Source organism: Protopterus annectens, chromosome 6.part1 (assembly GCF_019279795.1).
Source record: "Protopterus annectens isolate FY-2018-M chromosome 6.part1, PAN1.0, whole genome shotgun sequence".
NCBI classification, from domain to species: domain Eukaryota; kingdom Metazoa; phylum Chordata; order Ceratodontiformes; family Protopteridae; genus Protopterus; species Protopterus annectens.
In genome coordinates this window covers 16,437,776-16,464,078 of record NC_056738.1, presented here as the reverse complement: position 1 = coordinate 16,464,078, position 26,303 = coordinate 16,437,776, and positions in this window count along the sequence as shown.

Below are 26,303 nucleotides of genomic sequence, written 5' to 3'. Positions count from 1 at the left end.
TAACATTTGTTTAATCAGGACAATCTGACTTGGAACAAAAAAAAATCAATTTTCAGCAGAGGCCCAGGAAGAAATAATGCAGACATGTCTTTGTAACATGGGAGGACACAAAGCAAACCCACACAAACACAGGGAGAAGATGCAGACCCCACACAAAAGGCACCCCAGCCAAGAATCAAACCTAAGAACCTGCAGCTGTGAGGCAACAATGCTACCACTGCACCATCAAATATCAAGCATTGCAACATTTAGAAATCACAGATATTATGAGGAGCAAATCAGATCAAATATGAAGTAAAAATCTGCAATTTTTTTTACAAATGGTGGTGGGTAGGGAATTCAGGTCCTTAACACCTGCATACAAGGCACAGGGTTCAAGCCTGAGTATCTCTACCCACCACCATTTGTTCTCTCTAGCCACCAGTATACAGTAACTGTGGCATTACACACACACACACACACACACACACACACACACACCCTTTGTTCTGCAGCATTAAAGCCTTCACCTACCAGTGACCGAATGAAGCAAGCCCACAATCCAAACACCTAAAGCCTTTGTCCACGAAGCCTGTGCACTGACAGTCCCGTGAGAGCAGCTCAGTCCTCCTCATTGGTTCTGACTGCGGCTGAAGCAGTCTGGAGCTCCTCTGTTCTGTGCGGTCGTCACCGCACAGATTCCTGGTATCTCACAGCAATGATTGCTGTGTACCTCTTTCTCCATATCCGGACTGCTAATAAAGGCAGTCTGAGTTGTCCACGCATGTGCAGACGATCGGAACTTGTGAATTGTTTTTTTGTTTTGCAGATTTTTTTTGTTTTTTTCTAGGTGGGAGGGCTGCAATCTGGCAGTCCGGTAGGACGAGCTGCCCCTGGGATAATGCCCCATTTGGCATGTACCTCACTAGACACCTGCAACAGCTGGAGATGCCACAGAAATACCTCATGAAGAGGATCCTAGGCATTAAACACATGTCCTACATGGACAGACTCAAAAGACTCCAGCTATTCTCTGTCTCATATCACCTACTTAGAGGCGATCTCTGCTTGACTTACAAAGCCATATCTGACCCAGCACTGTTAGAAATGCTACATTTAAAGAAATCGCAATTCCTCCCCTTCACACACTCCAGAGACCTCAAACTCATTACCACAATCAACAGAACATGCTGGAGGGACAGGTTCATAGGTTCATAGGTTAATTATCCCTTGTGAGACTCAAACCCTGCACTTTGTGTTTGTAAGGCAAAAACCTTAACCATTAGGCCACCCTACCAACCCCTTGGGGTTGGTTCCTCACCCAGAGACTGCCCATGCTCTGGAATAGACTTCTCATACATGTTAAGCAAAGCACCTCACTGTCCCTCTTCAAGAGAAATGAGTGGATAGGTAATAGAAAGTTCGCCCCGGGGATCACTTCAGTGGCTCTACTTGATAGAGGTACTGGGAACTAACGTCGGGCAGCACGATCCCAGGGCACTTCCATGGGCTAGGCTTGTAAAGGCTCCAGGGTCATTAGCCTAGTACACACCTATGAACTTATGCTATGTAGAGGGATTGCTGACACTGTAGTGCACTTTAAGGGGGGGGGGGTGTTGCACTCCTGATTGTGTTGTTCTTCAGATGAAATGTTAAACAAAGGCCCCATCTGCCTTCTTTAATGGTAGGTGCTGTGAGATTCTTTGCATCCACCTGAGCTATAGAAAGAGTAGGAGATGTTCCTTGATTCCATGGCCAAATTTCCTTTAGTAGTACAAATACCAAAAGGGGGCTTCCCTGAAAAGAGGCTACTAGCCTAATAGGATTATCCTGTTCAACAAAGAATAAATAAATTAAATCTACATCTCTAGTATGTATGCTGACAGTTTTAAACAGTGTTTATAGTAATTGGGGGGTGAAGTAATGGAACACCAGAATGTCTGCATGGGGTCCAATTACCCCACCTAGGGCCTCATTTGACCATGATCTGGTACTGTAAGTTATTATTATTTTTTAATACTGGTATTGTAAAACCATATACTAAGGGCAGCACTAGGTTTGGGAATGTCTGTAGATGAATTATTTGCTGTTGTCACAGTACCCTAAATTATATTATCAAATGAATGATCAATTGGTTTCTGGAGTGTTTTGGGAAATAAACAGATTCCAATAGAAGGGGCTTGATGGGCAGCAGGCATGTGGGTCAGAAATTGCCTAGAAAAAGCAATAATTTCATGTTTATCTTGTAACTAAGGTCATTGGTATACCATGCGGGTTAGACTGTCTTTATTTACCCTTAAATTCTGTTTCTGTTTAGAACAGTTTAAAATCTGATCTCTGTGCAGTTGTTATTGAATTCATGAGACTTGTAATTGCAGGTAGATTGATGCTTATCTATGTGCATCTGAAACATCATCTCTGTAGCAAAGTTGTTTTTTATACATATGTCCTAAAATATTTTTTAATTCAGTTTTGGGTTAGCAGTGGAAGGCTGGCGTGCTGTTTCTAGCAGTCAGTCTTTTGCTTTAGTCAAGTGGGCATATGTAAAGTTATATTATCCTTAAATTATTCTTTAGAAGAACAGTACTTCTGCTGTTAAAACAGCACCATATCCTAAGTTAGGTGGGAGTGTGAGACCTAGAATCTTTAATTCCAAGCCTTCAGTAAATTAAAACAATGAGCGAGAAGGTCACTGAAAAAACAGTCAGTAAAAACAAAATGAAAACTCCAGCAAAGCTAGAACTTCCACTGAGTGACCTCCCAAACTTCTTGTATCAGAGGCACATGAGATATATAAAAATGATCCTTATGAACATCAGGTGTTTCAGCTAATTGGCGATTCTCAATGCCCATGACTTGCTACATCATTTTAATGGACAATTTCAGGCCAATAAAGCCAAACTCCACTAGCTGTGGATATGCATATTTCGGCCTTGTTATGACCTCATCAGCACAGCACAAGAAGAGTGTTTGACTCAGCATTAGAAACACTGGGCTGTTAATACCCTGCTGATGTCCATTATCATTAGGGTCACTGCAAAATCAAATGTATTATTATTATTATTTTTAAAATTGAAAATAGTGATCTTTTGAATGCTGCAAGGGAAGTAAATATTGATACTTTCCACGTGTTGATCATCTCTTTGCTTGGATATTTGCTTTTTAATAGCTTTATTGTATTTTGTTTGTTGGGGAATTAAGCCTGGTGGACAGTTTATGCCTATGTTACTTTGCTAAGAGGGTGTACAGTAAATGTACACTGAGTGAAACTTTTGGAGAAAAAAATGATACCTTACTATAATACTGTTTTTATCCTAGCAGGGTCAAACCATATACTTTTGGTAGGCAGTGGGTATGGGGACTGTTTGTGGATGAAATGACTGGTACTAAACAGTAAGAAGATATTTATTTGTGTTCTGCTGAGGAAAACTCTGTGTTCAGTTATTTTTTGCACAAATTATATGGAATATTTATGAATTAATCCAAAAGCCTATGCCTCTGGTTTATATTCAATGCTGCAATAAAATTAGTGTAGATTCTGAATTGCATTCCTATAGGAAATGCTACAGTGGCTACATCTGTTTGCAAACATTGCATATAGCTGAACTGGGTCTACTTTAATTAAACGAAAGCGGAATCCGTCAAATATGAATCCGTTGACACATAAACAGCGAAACATGATAACATCGAACATGCAAAACCGAGAAATTTAAACATCGAAACCGCAATAGTCGGACAACCCCACCGCCCGTAACATACTACCTACGCAAACACAACAACAAAAAACACATACATACACTAACCAAAACCCTACTACTAACCCTAAATTAAAGCACCAAAACCCCACTTGTAACCCTACACTAAACCCCACATACACAACTATCTATGCACTACCCTTAACCCCTCCCTAACCCTAAGGTCCGTAACTACTGCACACTTATCCTACAGAACTATACCCACACAAAGTAAATATTCCACACACATACACTTAACAAAATCCTGCACTAAACCTTACATACATTACCTATCTATGCACTTACCTTAACCTGCACCCTAACCCTAAGGTCCGTAACTATTGCACACTTACCTTACAGAGCTATACCGCAGATGGGCCAACTATGACAATTCGACATTTCTGATTTCACTGTTTAGTGCATTCGACGTGTCTGTGTTTCGTTGTTTACATGTCGATAGATTCGTATTCGACAGATTCCACTTTCGTTTAATTAAGGTAGACCCACTGAACTGAGTATTTGCTTTTTTCTTCTTCTTCATAACATCTAGTTCCTTAACTTGCTGTGTTGTTTTGAATTTACTGAACTTCGCTGTTTTCTCAGAAATGAGTATTTACTTAGAAAGGTAAGCTGGTAGTTGGCAAAAAGAATGAAGGCTGTGAGCTGCTAACAAGTTATTTCCTGTGATACAGGGTTTGATTCCCTCAGCCCTTCATTTGCCTGCTATGTGACCTTGAGCAAGTTGCTTACCCAGACAATGCTTTAGGGCAATTTGGAATTTGGGCTAGGCTTCTAAATGGTCACATTGACTATATGCCTAGTAACTACCTATGAACCTAAAAATTACCTGCCTTTATTATAATACTTGCTATGGTTATGTTGCCTTCACTGGGACTCTTTCCAAGGTTATCATAATGCATATGCAGGCTATGCCACTATGGAAGGGGACTGTGCCTTGACATGGGTAACCAATTTTGACATCCAGGCATGCTTTGAAACAAGTGGTACTGTCTGCAAATTAGCTATGTGCTGAATAAGAGTTACCTACCTCCATTACAACAGCCACGCCACAATGATATGCAACTTATTGTATTAACCCATTCCCCCCTCTTGTGTACTTTCCAGACTGTGCCCCCTTCTACAAAGTCCTGTATCTGCCAATGATATCTATGTTGCTTTGACAAATCTCACTAAATCTGGCAGTCCCACTTTTCCCTGCTCTACTGGGGCATTATCCACTCCCAGCTTGCCCAAGGTTGTTTACCTTTCCAGATAATATCCTTTACCTCTTTGGTCATCTTTTCCCAGATCCTCCTCTTGGATACCTCTAAATATGCTTGACCTACTTATAATATTAGAGGGACTAGAAACATCTTGATTGCTTGTACTTTATTGCCTTGATCCATAAATAACTTCCATTGTGCTATTTTAGAAAGTATCTGATTCACTGGTACCTCCCCTGTCTTATTCTGTGTTTGTTTCACATCTGATTCAAACCATATCCTTAAGTTTCTCATATGGCAATGACCCATAAAATATGTATTCCTGTACCAGTTGGCATGTCGGGGCATAATTATGAACTACAACTTTCATTTTGTTCTCATTTATTTTGTGTCTGACTATCTTCATATATTTAGTCAACAGTTTAAAGAACTCTGTTACATCTTACAATGGATCTGACACATATATTATGACATATGTGACAGGTCCCTACTCTGGGCCAGCAATCAAGGAGACTCAATCCTCACCACTGACTCTGATGACGGATGGTTACTAAGAGCAAAGATGGATATATCCAGTATTTTCAGATGCAGCTCCCTGCACCAAGCATAATTTTCCTTAAGAGCAGACAGGACGCATGCCCAAGACATGGGGCTGGACTCTCTTTCTCTCCCCAGACTTACACAAAACTCCACACTGTTCCTAGTAGCTGGCACACACCATTGGATTTTTGAGTTTCATACACACACACATACACATCTGGAAAAAGCTGACACGGATTTACTAGCTGTGCCTCTTTCTTTCCAGACTCCGAGATAATCATGCTGCCACCAGTCAGCTACCCTAAGGCTCTTACAAAGAGTACCCAAGTATACTGTGTAAAATTAATACTAGTACAAATGGTAGAGTGCGACCAAAGCAACAAGGCTTTCAGGAGCGGCCACAGTGTCAATAAAACAAGTGCAAGTACTCTCAAGATGTTAAAAGTATTCTCTAAAGGAACAGCAACAATGAAAGTTATTGAAATATTTAATGATAATTAATAAACATAAAATAGGAGAATACTAAATACAATAAACAACAGAGTTTCAACCACAGAGATATAAAAAATAATACAGTTGGATAGTTTCTCACAGGTTCAGAGAACAATACTAAACTATTCACACTAAATGTCCCTGACTAAAAAATTACTGTTTACTGACCACTTACTAAAGCAAGGCAAGCTGATGTGTGTTGAGTGTCTTATCAAAGCAAAATCCAGATGATATCTCTCTGTCTGTGTGGATGTGTGAGATATATATCCTGTCAGAAATCATTCTTGTCAGATTCTAAAGTGCTGCTGCGAGAGTTCAAAAGAAACCAGATTCTGGTTAGAGGATAACATCACCTCTGTTCACCTGACTCTGGTACAATACACATACAGAGCTTTGCTAAGATCTGTAGCAGCACTGAAAGTTATAACACAAACTTTCCATCCTTTCAGGGTTCTCTGATACAACATACATATTTGATCAATTACAACAATACAACCTAATATACATGTATACTTTCTTTCTGTCCAGCAAGACCTACTGTTGATGCATTTTTAATGCAAGCAACTTTACAAATATATTTTTAACTCAAACATCTGTGCAAAGCAGTGTGATAGTCAAACAACATAATATTCTTTACAAAACTCCAGCTAGCTATGCTGGCACATATATACATGTATTGCCTTACTCTGCCTGGCACAGATGACACTACCTCATATCATCACAGCATCATCAGCAAATATAGCCATTTTGTGGTAAGTCTCATACCATGCATACCATTTATAGTTTCATAGGTAAGTACTAGGCTAGCTGCCCTTGCAAGCCATTATAGGCCTAACCAATTTCCCTTTTTCTGCTTGAAATAGCCTATCCCATTTTACAATAGATCAACCTTACCTATCCCATGGTTTATAATTATATATTATCCCTAATGAGAATAAATGGGATCATACCATAGATAATCTGAGGGGACCCATGCATGGGATAAGGCATTTAGGAGCTACCTCTGTCTATTAGTAGTATGGGGGCAGTCTTGGGGTAAATGTTCGGTTTCCCGTTCATAGATCTAAGTTGTACTTGAAAATGGACAGGAATGAACTTTGTTTTATGTGAATGGGGAGTCTGTTCCACAGCAGTGGTATCCTCTGTGAGATATACCTGTCCCTCCACACCATTCTGGTGATGTTGCAGAAGAGGTTTAGATCCCTAGACTGACTATTTCTGATGTCATTTGACTTGCTGATGTGCAGTAAATCCATCAATAATGAGTCAGAGGATGCCTTTTATACCAGACACAGGCCACCTTTTAGCAGTTTGTAGGCTACTGAGTATAGTGAATGGGCTTTGAGCCAGTCCATGTAGGACATGTTCTTTAGGCCTTGCATTCCTTTTGTAAGGCATTTCTGTGGGCATTCCAGTTGTTGCATGTGTCTGGACAGATACATGGCAAGGGGGGCATTATTGTCAATGATTAGCCTAATGAGGGCTGAGTAAAGGGGGACAATGTCATCCCTGGATCCAGACACAATTCCTTTGTTTATAAGCTGTGTAATATAGAAGGACATTCTTACAATAGACACATGTTAGTTCAAAGATAAGTCATTACCACATAAGTTCCCAAATCCCAAGCAACTGGGTCAACTTTTGGGGTATATCATCAATGTGGTAGTTCCTTGGGATAGATGACATCCCAATTGATACAATAATACATTTTTGGCATATAGTTTCAGTCTGTAATTTTGGCACCAGCTATTTATTTGAGGTAAACCTTTCTGCAGAATAGCTGTTTCATTTGAGGATTCAATGACTGCTCCTAGCTTGCAGTCATCTACAAACTTAGTCAGACAGAGTGCTTTGGTATTGGCCTTTACTTCAGAAAAGTAGATGACAAACATGAAAGGTTCCAGCATAGAACCCTGGAGGACTTCACTGGTGACTGGTCTCTTTTTGGAGGTAAACTCCCCCTTTTTGATTGCCTGCATCCTATCTGTGAGCCAGTTGGCAATCCAGTGTGCTTTTTTTCTATGCCTGAGTGGAGAATTGTGTCAAAAGCTTTGACCAAGCAAAGGTATGTGGTGTGTATTATTTTGCCTTCATCCATTGCTTTGCTTTATTTTGTTTTACTGCTGACTCTGCAAGCTAAAGGCTCTATATGAATAGCAAACAACAAAAGGGACAATGGACATGCTTGTTGAGTCCCTCTGCTTAACCTCAATCTTTCTGACATCCTTCCTGCTACATTTGCATATGCCTCTGCTCCCTGATATACCCCCAATATTATTCTTAGCCAATCCTCTGGTACGCCTGCTTATTTCATCATTTTGACCATAAACTGCCAACTTACTGTATCAAATGCCTCTTGGCATTCAGTCCTATCAACATCAATCTATTCTCATTGTGTGCTGTGTGTTCTTGAATCATCACTGTTAATTACATTAACCAATGTCTGTCTCTCCTCAACAAATCAATACTGTTCTAGCCCTATTAACTTAGGCATATTTCTTGCCAATCTTGCAGAAATTATATTCATAAAAGTTTTGTAAAGCATGGTTTAAAACTGAGATTGTCTTATTTGAGCTAAGATCAGTTGGATCTTTATTTTCTTTTAGTATAACCCTATATCTGCTTTCATTGCAGAAAACAGGACATCACTGCCTTTCATCTCTTCCTTGACTAGACATTATCAAGACTCTACCACCCTCTCTTATTTCAATTTCCAAACCTCAACTGGTATTGTCTATTTCCAAAAATCTCACAGTGATTTCTGAACAGCCCCTTTTATCTCCTCTTTTGCTATTGCCTCAGTTATGTATTTGCTATCGTGTCTGTCTATTTCTATTAGAACCAATGCCTCCAAAAACTCCACTGCTTGGCAGTTTACCTCATATGTCCATTCTAAAGCTTTATACAATATTTCATAACATTTTCTAAAACCTCTAACATTACATTTCCACATTTCTCCATTCCTTTTGCTGGGATCTCTTAGTTTTTTAAACATCCCTTCCTACCCTTTGCTGTCTCAGTCTCCATAGTAAGAGTTTTGTACTTTTTGGCATATTGTTAAAAAATGATAATGCTAATGTCGACCTTCTGAGTCTGAGTGGTTTTCTTTCTCCTCTTTATGTTTTCTGAGTTAATCAAGTTTAGTATTCCGCCATGTCCCTGCGTTTCTGCTGCCAGTTCTTCTGCAGAATAATTTTTATTCCTGTTCTTCTTCTCCACCAGTCAGAACAGATGATTCCTACATCTTTGCAGCTTACCTCCATAGCACAGCATGTCTTATAGCAACATTTAATATCCTGCATCCCAGAGGTTACATAATGAAATTGTGTGGACATGATTTTTGCAAATAGAAAAATTGTATTTAAACTTGTTGATATTTGTTTGTTCTTTCTGCTTTTCTTGTGGTGGTGACTGAGCATTATTGCTTTTAAAAGTTGAGCGTGACTGGTTATGAGTAAGTAGGTAATATATTTAAGTGTCACTGACATTTACCTTGTGTTTCTCATGGAGGTCAGGGGCCAAGGTGCCAGAGAGATTGATGAATGCAAGAAAAGAGACAACTCTTTCTGTCTTGTGGTGTAGGTTTGATTCTTGTTTGTAATACAGTTAAAGAAAAAGGTCCCACAAAGTATAAGTCTGTTAAATTTATTTGGCACAAACTGTTGTGACTCTAGGTTACGCTGGGTATTCTGCTCACTGGGTTTCAGCAATTCTAAAATGATTTCCCACAACATAAATTCCATGATAGGTGTATGTGTGTGTGTTTGTGCATGTGTGCGTGTGTGTGTGTGTGTGTGTGTGTGTGTGTGTGTGTGTGTGTGTGTGTGTGTGTGTGTGTCTGCATATGTGTAGATATAGATATATATGTACAGTGTACCCTGACCCCTTGTCCATCCTTGCTAAAGTGTGATAACCCTAAGGCAGCCCCTGCCTCTAACCTCAGTCCCAACCCTTACCTTATGAAAATCCCTTTCCATAACACTTCACTATTCATACAAAGTGTGTTAAGATTAGTGGCAGAGTTTTGGTTATGCTCTCACAAAAGGAAACTTTGTTTTCCTGTTGCAGTCGGTTGCAGTTTTGATTGTTTCACTTTTAATTATGTTTATGATGTGCCTGTGCTTCAGTGTTTGTGCACGTTAATATAGCAACATGTATCTCTATCTATCTATCTCTCTATCTATCTATCTATCTATCTATCTATCTATCTATCTATCTATCTATCTATCTATCTATCCATTTATATATTAGTTGTAATTGAACAATCACAACGTCAACCTTTGTTTGGTCAACATCATTTGATTGAGAGAAACAGATGGTCAACATGTGCAAAAGATAAACAGTTTCTGAGTAGGTGAATATTCCCTGGTGAGTGTGTGATCTCATACTTAATATATATAATTAGCAGGTGGTGTGGAGGCACAGCCCCCACATGGTGGATGCAGAGGGGCTTGCCCCCCCCCCAGAAAATCACTCACTGTCAGTTTAGCTTGTTCCAAGGTAATTCTCAGTGGAGGTGTACAGCGTGTTGACACTTTACTTTTGAATGTTTGTACACTGACATTGTGATCATTCGATCAAAATAATATATATATATATATATATATATATATATATATATATATATATATATATATATATATATATATTGATACAATTGTACGTATGAGTGTCTCAGCTGATAGTGAATGTGCAAAACAGCATTGAAAAAGCATTGATCTAAAAAGATAAAAGTAATAAAATCCCGGAAACAGAAAAAAAAAATTACTTTTTGCATTGGGCAAGTCTTTTAAAAAATAGACTTAAACATCATTTTTTACAGGGGGCAAGCCTCTCTGCTTCCCCACATCTATTGCTAATTATATACTAACTCCGAGACTGCACAATCTCAGGGGAAGGCCACATTTCCCTACCCCAAGAATTGTGCAGTCTCGTACACCTGTCAACCATATTTGTGTAGTTGATTAAATTTTATTGACTAAACAGATATCAACCAAAGGGGATTTCAAATAATTTTCTCTCTCTCTCTGTATATATATATATATATATATATATATATATATATATATATATACGTATATGTAATATATATAAATATCTGTTTTGAACTGACAAAAAACATTAGGTACAAGTGCCATTTTTCTTGTGTGAAGTCAAAAGGTGTGTCTGTAGACATTTATGTTTTGATAAGTACATAAAACTGACAAATTTATCTTAACTTATGCTTCAAACCACCTTTTAGGCCTTAATAATATTTTTTATGGAACATACTATGACAATACTGTTTAAATTGTAAGAAAGGAACTATGAGGCAACAACATAGCTTCTAGAGGCGCTATGCATATTGAACATGAGTGCATACATTGCTGTATTCCATTTTTTTAAATATTTTTAAGCTGCACATTTGCTGTTGTAAATATTATGAATTCCATGGAAGGTTGGGTGCCAGGCTGGCAACTCGACACAGTAAAACTCCACTACCAATCATGACCGGCCAGGTGATCTGCTGTGGCGACCCCTAACTGGGAAAAGCCCAAAGAAGACTCAAAAGTACTATATTTTGCATGAACATGTATGTGTATGATGTCAGCTTTTGAACTCCTTTGCGGAGAGGTTTCAACAAATGTCACCTGAAGGACCTTGTAGTTTGAGATGGGGATGGGGCAGTTTCCATGTACAGAGACAGTTTCTAGTCCTTTTTGGAATAGGATCATTGCAAATGCAAGGTGACTGAGTTACAAGATGATTTGCACTTTGCTAATACCTACCCATATGCTGTACTCCCCCTTTTCAAAAAGGGCAAAGCAGATTGGTGCCAGAGTAAATTTATAGGTACCTATCCAGGTTTAATTTGAAGGATGTTAGGTTGCCACTTTGATTAATTTGCAGTGGAAATCTGTTCCAGATGTGGGGTAGATGGTGGGTAATATTTTTTTTTCTCCAGAATGTTTTATTTATGTGCCATTGGAGATTTACACCCTGTAGTTCTGGCATTCATAGAATTATTTGGCTTGTAATGGGACAAAAGATTAAAAAGGATGGGGTCCCTAATGGTGCAGAATGAAAGACAAAGATCACCACATAGGAACATATAAGAAAATGAGTAAAAGCATAGTGCTTCCAGCCTTTCCTTGTAGTGCAGGGACTTTAGGCCAACAGTATTCTTGGTTAGGAACCTATTGGATATTTCCAGTTGTTTAATTTAACTAGAAAAGTACATTATGTAGACATTGTACTCAATTACTGGTCAATTAGGACTGCATAAAGACGAATTACTTCTTTTGACCTGGATGATACGTCTATATATTTCTGTTAAACAGAAGGATTTTCTGACTATTGCTGCTACATGGTGGTTAAAGAGAAGAACATTATTAACCATGGTTTGAAGATCCCTGGAGATATTATTTTGGAGTGGGGCATACCTCACAACTGTCAGGATTTTTACAGAATCTCCAGATTTTTGCCTCATATTTTTGGTCTGCTCATCATAAAATTTGTGGTTTTCTGGCAAATCACTGAGGACTGACGTCCCTAAATAATGACATATGTTTGAGTTTTTGACTTCATATCCTTCATAAAAAATGCTTGCTAACAAAAATCTTGCTAACACAAATCCTAATTTTCTAGCAACTTTGTAAGTTTATAAGAGATATATTTAAAATCTGTCCCTATTTTTGGACCTTTGTCCCCCCATTATTTTAAGCTTTGTCCAGATTTCTTGAGATAAGACGTTGAGAGGCATGGAGAGGGGTAGTGACTACATTGTACATTGAGGGAGATAGGTGGACAAACACAAACTACTGAGGCACAATGACCAGAAGTAAGGACTGAAGTCAAAATGCCCAAGGAAAGACTACCACACAGACACAGTGCTAGAAAATCAGACATACATATTTTGGTTTGGTAAACAGACCATCAGCAGTAGATTCTGGATATTATTCTACAAGTGCAAGACTTGTCATAATTTGATACACATAATTTTTCAGAGATTAAAAATATCTTATGGTGATTTTTTTCACATTTAAAAGTTGACATTGTAATGGCCTGTACTCAGGCTAAATTCATATGTGACAAAAAAAAAATCAAAAGCCAAATTCAATTTCTTTGAAAGTACAGATTACCTGCATTTACCTTCTTTAATAATTAGTTTTAATAAGATAGTTTTAATATGCTAAAAATGACTATAATACATTACTTGACTTCATTTTTTGTGGGGTACCATACCACAGACCCCCATATGTATTTTGTGTTTTTTCTGCTAATTTAAAGTGTGTAACTGTAAGCTGCATAGCTTATATGGATGCATACATATAACTGTCATAGTCCAGGCAGCAGTAAATTAAATGAAAAATTATGCAAGTCGCTCTTCCACTTTATGGGATGTCAGTTGTACTTTACATAAGTATGCATTTCAGGGAATAGCAGTTTACTGTCCGTCATGTGCAATTTGCTTTCAGTGTGATGACCTTTTTTGTTTTACTTCTCAAATGGTTCTTAGTGTTTTTGCTGTTAAACATTGAAATACAAATAAATTCCAAAGATCAAGTATATTGTAAATAGGAAGAACAAAACAGTATGTACGCTGAGAAATCTGAACAAAAAGCGAACTCAACTTGGCATAAATCCCTATCTCATCAGGTGGGTGGCCAACTGGCTCACCGACAGGACCCTCAAAGTCAAAATAGGCGCCTCCACCTCTGATAGCAGACCTGTCACTAGTGGAGTTCCCCAGGGATCTATCCTGGGACCCCTACTGTTCGACATCTACTTCTCACAGGTCCAGGGAAAGACAAAAGGCCTGTGGCTGATGCTGATCAAGTTTGCGGACAACTGTATGTTGGATGCTGTCATTAACTCCCCAAATTATGTTAACATACTGCAAGAGGGTCTCACAGCAACTAATGACTGGTGCCAAAGTTATGGCCTCAAGCTAAATGCAAAAAAATGTATCATCATACCATTCGGCAAAAACATGGCCCCTACTGATTACCACATCAACAGCAACCCCCTAAGCACACAATCTGTGGTGAGAGGCCTGGGCATTCAGGTTGATAACAACCTCACATTTGGCCATCATGTAGCAGCAGTGGTCAGAAAAGCCTTTTACTTGGTTCATCTCATAAGTAAAGGGATTGCATCCAGGAAAAAAGGAGGTTATTACCTCTCTATACTCCTCCCTAATTAGACCAATAATTGAGTATAACACCCTGTTTGGTATGTACCTCTCCAAACATCTTCACCAACTGGAAAAGCCACTGAAATACCTCACAAAGAGAATCCATGGCTTCCAACACCTGTCCTATGCAGACAGGCTCAAATCACTATCAGTCTATTCAGTATCATAGAGATTACTCAGGGGTGATCTGTGTCTCGCCTACAAGGCAATCTTGGACCCTGCTCTACTAGAGATGCTCCATATGCATAAGTCTAACTCCTCATGCATTACCCACTCAAAAGGTCTGAAGCTAATATGCAGCATCAACAAACCTGCTAGAGAGATAGGTTTGTCTCCCAGAGGCTGCCCCATCTCTGGAATAGACTTCCCATACTTGTCAAACAGAGCACCTAGCTGATCCTCTTCAAGCACAACCTTGACGAGTGGATGGGGAAACCACAAATTTGTCCCAGGGGTTCCTCTTGTGTCCCTCATTGACAGGGGTGGCATGTGCTGACTGAGGTTTCCTTTTGGGGATAAACTCTTGGCTAGGCTTGTAAGGGCCCCAAGGCAATTAGCCTAGTAACGTCCTATGATCATTTTATGATAATTGGAAGACACAGCCAAGTACAGGGACAGTGACATGATTGAGGGGTAGGGTCCTGTTACAGTATCCTGCTTAAGGTCCCATCTGAACACAAGCAGGCTGTGGCCATAACTATATCATAGTCAGTAGCAGGATGTACAACGCCTTTTAGTTCTATACCACAGAACCTATGTTTGTTTGTATCTCCCATTTTTTCTCTAAGCTTTCTGAACCAACACATGCACAGTTCACTTTTCTTGAATTGTCATTCTTAGGGTTTTATCCTTTGGTTTAGTTTCACCTGTACTTAGCCATTCATGAATCAAATATCGATCAGCACATTGGCGTCCTCCATACTTGCCACTATAATCGTGAACTCAGTTTTCTTTTCTTCTGGTCATGATCTTTTCACTCTTTCTCCTGGATTTGTGTGATTTCTGTTGCTAGCTGTTTTTTCTACTTCACTCTAGCTTTTAATAGTTGTGAGGTGAAGAACTTTAAAAGCTACTTGTCTGATTGTTAATTAAAAAAAAGGATATTTTATCAGCTAATGAGTGGGTACATAACATTTGAATAAAAGAGCAAGACAGAAGTTATTGAGAAAAGACAGATAGCCCAACAGGAGTGAGACTGGACAGCAAACTGGTTTAGAGCAAAACATTACACAAGGGCTAAGCATAAATACAGAATTAAATACAGCTGAGAATGTACTGCAGCCATATATATATATGTGTATATATATATATATATATATATATATATATATATATGTGTGTGTGTGTGTGTGTGTGTGTATATATATATATATATATATATATATATATATATATATATATATATATATATATTCACTTCATAATCTTGAAATACTGAAACATGGAATTTCAGTATTTCGAAACTATGAAACCGAATCCACAAAACACTTGTTGTATCTTCTGGCTTTTCCCGGTTAGGGGTAGCCACTGCAGAACTCCGGTCCGCTAATGATTGGCAGTAGATATTTACGTACCGAGTTGCCAGCCCTGATGCACAGCCTTCAACGAAGGTACGCCCATTCATGCATGTCTCCACACAGAAGACGCTTTAGCTGAGAATCAAACAGGACAATGTCTTACTGTGAGGCGACAATGCTACCGCAGCACCACCACTGCAGTTCAAATCCATGAAACTACAAAACCCGAGCCCAAAACCACGAAATTCAAAACACCGAATAAACCACATACACTACACCATACATACGTACACCACAACACCCACATCACAACATAAACAAACAAAAACTACACACATACACAACTTATACACACATAAGCAGGGGGGCAAGTCTCCCTGCACCCCCCATGTGGGGGGCTGCACCACCCACACCCCCCCTACTTATATATACTAACTCTGAGATCGCACAAACAGGAAACAAAAGAAAACTCACACACGCACATTCTCCAGGACACACACACACACACACACACACACACACACACACACACACACACATATCAAACATATCAGCACACTCAAACACACTCTAACCCCCACTCAAATCCCTTATAAAACACTCACTTACCTGACAAAACACCTAGATCCACACACGGCACCATGCACCATAAACACACAATCCCGGACATCACGTAGCGTAAGGCCATAACCGCGAATTTGAGATATTTGAATTCACGATTATGAACTTTCGCTATTTTAAACATTCAGATTTATAGTCTCAAGATACTGAAATTCGACATTTCAGTATTTTGAGATTATAAACGGCTTATATATATATATATATATATATATATATATATATATATATATATATATATATCTTACTGAAAATAATTAAGAGTGACAATAAAGAAAATAAGAGGAAGAACAAATAGTGAATAACCCAAATGGAGTTAGCAGTTAAGAAAATGCGAAATGGTTTTCATAAATACAAGAAAATTCAGTAATGAGTATTAAAAAGATGACAAAAATAAGTGGTTTTACACTACAGGTTGGTAAGGACATCAGTCCAGATTTCAGCAGGGTTGGCTGATTTCAATGATCTCACCCAGAAATAGGGCTTTCTCTAGACAAGGTTAGGTAGGGCAATCACCCACAGTGTTGTAGCTGCCTATAAGGGTGAAAAGACACAGAACAATTTGGAGGGAAGGTGAGCTTCTTCCAACTTTTTCCCCTGGGAACCAAATTGCACAGAAATGGCCATAAGGTTTAAAGATAGATACTGATTTAGCTAAGCTTGTTTATATGAACTGAAATATGAAAAAGAAACATATGCTAGTATAATATGCACAGGAGATGTATAATGAAACCTTAAGACTCAGAGAAATAATACCCAAAATGTGATGATGGCAGCTGAACTACAGGTAGCACACTTGCCTTTAGTGCTAGAAGACGTAAGGGTGAAATTCTAACTCCATGAAATTGGATTGCTGACAGTATAGTGTTTATGGGGTACTTTTCTCTTGAGTGTATTATTTTTTAAACAAGATGTTAACTGAGGTTCCATCTGCTTCAGTAGTTGACAGCTCAGGTGGATGTGAAAGATCAAGCTGAATACCAAGAAATGCATTATCATGCCCTTTGGGGAGAGTGACATCCCCACAAATTATCACATTAATAGCAACGTCCTAAGCACGCAATCAGTTGTGAGGGATTTTGGCATCCAGGTTGATAACAACCTGACTTTTGACCACCATGTTGCTTCCGTTGTATGGAAAGCTTTCTACATGGCCCACCTTATAAGTCAGGATATCTCATCCAGTGACAAGGAGGTCATAACATCCCTGTATTCATCCCTTGTAAGGCTCATTATTGAGTACAATGCCCCTTTTGGCAAATACCTCGCAAAGCACATACAGCAGATGGAGACACCACAGAGGTTCCTCACCAAGAGAATCCAGGGCCTCAAATATCTACCATACACAGATAGGCTAAAAGCCCTGTCCCTCTAATCAGTTTCATATAGACTCCTCAGAGGTAACTTCTGTCTCGCATACAAAGCAATCTCAGACCCCGCCTTGATGGGATTGCTGCATATCCACAAGTCAAGCTCCGAGTAACCTGCACTCGTGACCTCAACCTGATGATTGACATCAATAGGACTTTTTGGCAGGACAAATTTGTGTCCCAGAGACTCGTCTATGGAATAAACTCCCTCTCCACATCAAGCAAAGTACCTTATTATCCCTTTTTAATTGCAACTTGGATAACTGGATGGGAAAGAGAAAATACACCCCTGGGATTCCACCTGTGTCCCTGTTGGACAGGGGCATCGGGTACTGACTTGTCTAAACATGGGCTAAACTCTTGGCTAGGCTTATAAAGACCTCGGGGCCAATAGCCTAGTAACTTCCTATGATCCTATGATCACATGGCATCCATGTAAGGCAGCAGGGAAAGTTCCCTGTTGCTCTGGCCAGATTTCTCCTATTAGTAGAAGTATCACATTAGGTCACTCCGGAAAAGAGGCAGCTAGCCTAGTGGGACTAACCCAGTCAACAAAGCATACCTTAAAAATGATATTTAAAACATAAAAAAATGCAGTCATATAATATCAACACTCACTACATCACATGAACATCATAAAAATGCATTTTTGCAGAACTGTGCCTCTCTGTACTCTCCAGTGTAGGAGTTCTGCCAGTACTCCCCCAGTCACTAAATGTATTACCTCTGCAGTCACATAACTCTAAGAGAAAATAAATAAATATTAAAAAAAAAATCCTCCCATACATCAAATTACCTGACCTGGAAGAAAATACACACACATTTCAATATACAACAAAATATTTCCAACAAATCATAGAGTTCCTATATACAGGATGAGTAAAGTCTAACAGTACTCACAGACAAAAGCAAATGCACTGCTGAACATGAAATTATTAGTTAAATGAATATATAAATAAACTACAATATAGCACTGCAGAAAGAGAGAGAAAATTAATAAGAAAGTGTTAACTGCATGCAAAATTATCATAAAGAAAATGTACTGCTGTGGCATAACATACTTCAGCATTTGGCTGCAAGGCATAGAGCGATGGTGACAAGAAATATAACTAGGGTGTGAGCAGTGGATATGGCACTAGAATTGGTTGATGGGGTGAGGGAATCATGAAAGAGCAGAGCCCACCTTCCTCCCCCAAGGGAAGGACTGGCGCATATACCCGTGTACTTTCTTAGAATCACCAGTGCAGACCAGTGTCATGCTAAAGTGCTGTCTACAAGAGGCATGAAGCTGTCTGATTTTAGGCTCATGAAGGTGGACCTGTGCACCAGTAAACTTATTGCACGCCAGCACTTAGGATGTTACAGGTATGAGCAGGGGACTAGTAGGGCTAAGAGATTAAACCATAAAAGGGTCCAAGTTCTGTACTCTGTCCTAGTGTCACCCACAGCAAATAAACTGTAGATCTCCTGACTGGGAATTAAAGATGAGGGGCACTAATGGTCAGTGGAGGATGGTACAGAAAAAGAGTAAAATAAAGCTATACTTCAGCAAGACTAAGTCTTAAACAGGCCATGCATTATGATGTACTGTCCCTGTCATGTTTTTTCTTCCAACAGACAGCTCAAGATACTTAAAAATTACAGCACAAGTGTTTCATGTACCTATCACCAGTCACAACAATGAACAACAGCAATTCGGTAGATAAAGCAGACATGAGGTGTGTTTTTAAGGAGGAGAATTACTGTTTTGCAGAAAGGAGTGTAACAATATGCTACTCTAATTGTACAATGGACCTGAGGTGTGTTTTGGAATGGAAAAGAAATCTTAAAAAAGGTGAGCTCTTCAAAAAAGTATATTTCTTGGCATTTTAACATTTCAGACTTCTGCATTGTCTTAATTTTGCCTGACTGAATTATTTTTTTTGCCTGACTGAATTATTTTATATATTGTCTGGCATTGTTTTCTGTTTCTCATCTGTCCTGAAACTGTTTTTCCCTCTCTCCCACCCTATTCTTGTGGTGCTGTCATAGTTGGTGGCCTTACAGTTGCCCGCCCCTACTTTAAATTTGATCTGGGACACCCCTCCCAGTCTAGTGTTCACTCTACTTAATACAGAGAGAACATTTGAGAAGGCCAACCCACTTAGGTTCTTGTCTTTGAATTATCTTCTGCTCCTCCTTCCTCTCTCCTTGCACTTTACTAACAAAAAAAATGTGTACTTTATTCATCTTCTTTTACCGTATTTGTGTTTATTCCTAATTTATTTTGCTTTTGCCTCTTCTTAAAAGTACTCAATTCTATTTATTCTGATGCATTTATTACTACTTGGTAGTAGCCTGATTAAACTGGAACTGTTATTCTAAGCGTTTTGGTTTAAGCACTTGGACTTCAAACCAGTTGTTTTACATTAAGAAGGTTTGTGGTTTGCACTGTTGTGGCAGAACAGGTAGCTTACATCCTTCTAAGTTGGGAATTGCTGACTGAAGGCTCAATGTCTGTTATTCTAAAAGTGTATTAGTTCTGGTTTAAGCACTTGGGCTTCAGGCCAGTTATTTTACATTAAAAAGGTTTGTGGTCTTCACTCTTGTGAGAGGAGAGGCTAGATTCTGCCCTTCTGAGGTGGGGACTTCTGGTTAAAGGCTTATTGTGCCTGCTTATTTATTACTGTTTCTTCTTGAAATTGGTGCACCTTGTTTGCTGTAGCATAGACTAGATTCAGGTCTGCTGAATTTAGCTTTGTTTGTATAACTTGAGCACTAATCCAGGCCATCTTTTTTGGAGAAGGTTCTCCTGCACCCTAGTGGCAGGAGTGTACAGTTAGAACTTGTCTGATTGAAAGCTGCTGGAACAGGTCTCAGTTTTGAGCTTTTTTACTGGTTAATTGGGTAATTTGTTTAAATCAGTTTGCTCGTTTTCTATTGTTATATCAAAAACATTGCACTTTATTCATCTGCTTTTACTGTATTTGTGCTTCTTCCTACTTTATTACTTTATTTTGCTTTTGCTGCCTGTTCTTAAAAGTACTTAATTGCATTTATTCTGCTGCATTTATTACTGCTTGTTAGTAGCCTGATTAAATTGTAACTGTTATTCTAAGCCTATCGTTTAAGCACTTGGGCTTCAGACAAGTTGTTTTACATTAAGAAGGTTTGTGGTCTGCACTGTTGTGGCAGGACAGGTAGCTTACATCCTTCTAAGTTGGGAGTTGATGATTGAAGGCTTACTGTCTGTTATTCTAAAAGTGTATTAGTTCTGCTTTAAGCACTTGGGCTTGGGCCAGATATTTTACATTAAGAAGGTGTGGTCTGCACTCTTGTGGGAGGAGAGGGTAGATTATACCCTTCTGAGCTGGGGATTTCTGGTTAAAGGCTTATTGTGCCTGCTTATTTGAACTTTTTTCTTTCTGAAACTGGTACGCCTTGTTTGATGTAGTATAGACTAGATTCAGACCTGCTAAATCTAGCTTTGTTTGTATAACTTGAGCACTAATCCAGGCCATCGTTTTTTGGAGAAGGTTCCCCTGCACCCTAGGGCAGGAGTGTGCAGTTAAAACTAGTCTGATCGAAGACTGCTGGAACGGGGCTCAGTTTTTAGGTTTTTATTGGTTAATTGGTTAATTTGTTTAAATCAGTTTGCTCATTTGCTACTGTTATATTAAACAAATACACTTTATGCATCGCTGCTTAGCTAGGGTTAACTATTCCCGGTACCATAAAGTCTGCTTTTTAAAATTTTCCTTAGAACTAGCCAGTTTTTTTAGTTTTAGCACTCAAATCTGTTTCTTTGAGCTCAGCACTTGTTCAGAACTCAGAGTAAACACTAAATAAGCTACAAATTACTACAGTACTCAACTTTCCTCACTTGTCTAGAGGAAAACAGTTTTTAGTACTTAATAAATAAGCATCTATCCAGGCATGTCTAAGGGTCAGCTCCTAGTGTTTTCTCCTGTCTACCTGATGAAACTAGGCATCTTGGGGCAATGCAACAATTGCCTCATGTACACAGACAACCCTCTCCTCCTACCACCCAACACTACAACCTGTGAGAGATGCATTTATATAGCCAAATTGGAAGCAAAGCTCTCTTCATCCAAGACTGGACTAGACAGTCAAGAGGAGAAGGTAAACACTTGCAACACACCACACTCATCACATAGTCCCTCAAAATATACACCACCAAAGCACACACATAGAAACATAAAACACACACCTACATTCATGGAGGCTCTCAATAAAAATCTGCTCAAGCAACAGAGACCTCCAAAGCAGAAACACAAGCAACCTCCACCTCCCAACACAACCCACATGGCACATAGCCCACAAACTCAGTGTGCCACTCAACCACAGCCCATAAGGCATAACAATGTACACAACACTCTAGTCATAGGTGACTCTATAGTCAGGCACACTGATGTTCCACTCACCAGGCTAAACAAGGAGAAAGTTACTGTCAGCTGCCTGCCAGGTGCCAGGATCCGCCACATAATGCATGCACTCAGTTCACTCAACAACAAGTACAAATATGACTCTGTCATCGTCCATGTTGGTGTGAATGACCTGAGATGTACCTCCCTGGACTACATGAAAAGAGACATGGAGGAGCTTTCCGATCTTGTAGCCCAGGCAGGTATGACCCTAGCCCTGAGTAGCATCCTGCCATCACTCAGAATGATACCACAGTACAAGGACAAAATGATTAACTTCAACAATTGGCTAAGCTGCTGGTGTCATTTTAAGGGGATCCAGTATCTGTCTGCCTAGGATGACCATCGACAGACCATGATGCTTTGCCAGAGATGGCCTGCACCTGTCACCCTTGGGATTTCAGATACTGGCTAAGACTCTTGCCACCCCTATAGTGCCTTTTTTAGGCAAGGTTCAAATAACAAATTCACCAACATAACAGATACAAGCAAGCAAAATCTGAGGGTAATGCTACTCATTGCTAGAAGTCTAAATGTCAAAATGCCCTCACTCGAGGCACTCCTTAAAATGGAGAACACCGACATCTATGCAGTGACAGAGACCTGGTTCAAAGCTCCAGAAAGCACTCCTGCATTACCAGGCTATAATTCATACCACACCTTTTGGCCACCTAACCTGGACCGAAACACTAAAGGCGGAGGAGAGTCCATATTCATTAAGGATATCCACACCTCCAGACTAGCTGTTCAGCATAATGCATTCGAGATTATCCAAGTGAAACTAACTCTAGGCAATCCAAATTATAGCTTGAAACAGATCCCCCACCACACCTCAGGATTCCCACTCCTCATTTCTTGATACACTGGAAAATATTAGGGTACAACCCAACACCCTAATAATGGTCAACTTCAACTACCCCACCATTAACTGGGAAAACTACTCATGTACCAACTCTTTTGCTCAACGTTTTCTGGAATTCATAAATTCCAGTGCCTTGGATCAACATATCCATACCCCCATATGGGGCAGCAATATCCTAGACCTGGTCATTACCAACATGGGTGACTGGTGTTCCACACCAGAGGTCAGTTCCTTGTTGGTCAGATGTGACCACAAGCTAATCACCCTAGACATCCACATCCCACCCTTACCCCCATTAGGGAAACCATGGTAACAAATTTCTCCAAAGCCAACTTCACGCTTCTTAAGACAGAAGTGGCAAACTTCACGACACCCATGCAGATGGACAATAGAGGTATGACTGTTGAATCCTACACGAATGCACTTTATAAGCACTTACACAAGTGCATAGGTCGTGCTATCCCAAACAGAACCAAGATGCTATCCTCCAAAAAAAGGAAGCCAATCTGGTGGTCCCCTGCCATAAACAAACTCTACACCAGAAGAAAGAAACTGTTGCAAAAAAGAGTAAAATCTCATGATTGGAGGAATTCCCTGGTCAGCCTCAGTAAAAAGCTGAGATCCCTCATAAAATCTTCCAAAGCTACTTATGAAAACAAAATCACCACTGATTCTAAAGACAACCACAAAGCATTCTATAGCTATGTCAAGAATCTCAATGGCAGCACTCAGATCTGCTCTGAGTTACAGCACAATGGCACTAAATATACAGAACCAACTGATATTGCCAACATCCTGGCAGTTCAGTGCTAACTTTACCCCCCTCTCAACCCCTAAAGGGCCCATCTCTATACCGGAAGAATGCAAAGTTCCTGTAATCACGGCTGCACAAGTAAAAACCACACTCTCCAAAGCCAAGAACACAGCATTCATGGGACCTGACAACATACCAGGCTGCGTTCTACATGGACTACAGAAAGAACTGGCACCCCACCTAAGTATCATGTTCAATCATAGCCTCACCTTAGGCTTTGTGGCCACTGAATGGTGCACAGCAATGGTTATCTCACTCCACAAAGGGGGAGCCACCATGGACCCTGGGAACTACTGCCCCATTAGCCCTGATGAGCCTGGTCTGCAAGGCCATGGAACGTATCATCATGGAACTTATAAACAAAGATGTTGGTAATCTCCAAACTCTGGACCCCACCCAGTTTGGGTTTGTAAAAGGCAGATCATGTCCCTTAAACCTGGTAGACTTCTTTGAAGCAGTCACCAAAGCCGTAGATGAGGGTAAGGTGGTTCACACAGCCTATCTAGATCTCGCCAAGGCTTTCAACACCATTCCCTACTCTGGAATTATAGATAAACTCACTAAACTAGGTATAAATCCCTATGTCACAAGATGGGTTGCCAACTGCCTCACTGACAGAACTCACACTGTGAAAGTAGCAGACTCCAAATCTGACTTCAGATCAGTGACAAGTGGAGTATCACAGGATTCAGTCCTGGGTCCTCTCCTGTTGGTATCTATTTCTCTGAAGTACAGGCTAACACAGAAGGTCTTTGGCTAATGAAGTTCACAGATAACTGCAAACTAGGAGCCATAATCAAACTCCTAACAATGTGGACATCCTACAAAAGGGCCTCACTGAGACAGATGCCTGGTGTCAAAGCCATGGCCTCAAGCTCAATGCCAAAAAGTGCATTGTCATCCCCTTTGGTAAAAACTCTGTACCCATGAACTACCATATAGGTGGTAGTCTACTTAACACCAAAAGTATGATAAGAGACCTTGGGACACAGCTGGACAGTAGCCTCTACTTTCATAATCATACCGCCACAGTAGTCAGGAAATCCTTCTACGAGGCACACCTCATCACAAAAGGTTTCTCATCCAGGAAAAAAGAGATCATTGTTCCCCTCTACTCGTCACTCATTAGACCCATTATAGAGTACAACGCCCCTTTTGGTATGTACCTCACAAGACATCTACAACAACTGGAAAGGCCACAGAAAAACCTCACAAAGAAGATTACTGGCCTCAAGCAGATGCCCTATGCAGACCCTGTCAAAAAACTCCAGCTTTACTCTATTGCATATCGCCTACTCAGAGGTGATCTCTGCCTAACATACAAAGCTATGTCCAACCCAGAGCTGTTGGATATGCTCCACTTAAAGAAATCCCAATCCCTCCGAGCTACATGCTCTAGGGACCTAAATCTTGTCACCATAATAAACAGAACATGTAGGAGGGATAGATTCCACTCCCAGAGACTTCCCATACTCTGGAACAAACTACCTATCTATATCAAACAAAGCTCCTCATTAGCACTCTTCAAGAAAAATCTTGATGATTAGATGGATAATAGGAAATTCACCCCGGGGATCACTTCTGTGGCTCTGCTCAACAGGGTCACAGGAAAATAATTTTCTTGGATGGCGAAAGCCAGGGTACCTTTTTGGCTAGGCTTATATCGGCCCTAGGGCTAATAGCCTAGTACCTAACTATGAACCTATGAACCTATTTCAGTAGAAGAAACCCTCTGTGGGTCATGTGTCAACTTATTCAAATTACTTACAGTATGTAAGTAAGCTACATAGTTCAGAAATGTCAGTGCAGGAGCCCTGGTCATTTTAAAGCAATTTACCTTCTGTTATGGAAGAACATAAAATATCTTTTAGTAAAGTTAGCAGTATGCTTTTTGCATACTTAAGCAGATCTGGAGTACAGGAAAACTCTGATATGTAGAATATTATGCATAGTTTGCAGAGTGATGTATCATTGTCAGTAAGCAGGGACTGACTTTGGTCAGCAGTGTTATATAGGTTATGGATATCAGGCCCAAAGAGAGAAGGGATGCTCTGGTCAGTAGTATTATATAGGTTATGGATATCAGGCCCAAAGAGAGAAGGGATGCTCTGGTCAGCAGTGTTATATAGGTTATGGATATCAGGCCCAAAGCGAGAAGGGATGCTCTGTTCAGCAGTGTTATATAGGTTATGGATATCAGGCCCAAAGAGAGAAGGGATGCTCTGGTCAGCAGTGTTATATAGGTTATGGATATCAGGCCCAAAGAGAGAAGGGATGCTCTGGTCAGCAATGTTATATAGGTTATGGATATCAGGCCCAAAGAGAGAAGGGATGTACTGCTAAAGGTTGTTACAGAATGAGACAGCAGTTTACAGCCTTGAAAAGGAGAAGAAACAAAACAGAAGTAACCTATGAGCATGCAGCATACCTTTTAATTAAGAGGGAAAAAACTCCGAGCAATTTTTGAAAAGCAGTGTATAAAATTTACAGCTTGTTAAAGAAACATAAAGCTTGCTTGAAATCTCTCTGTATAACTTCAGGAATAAATGTTCAT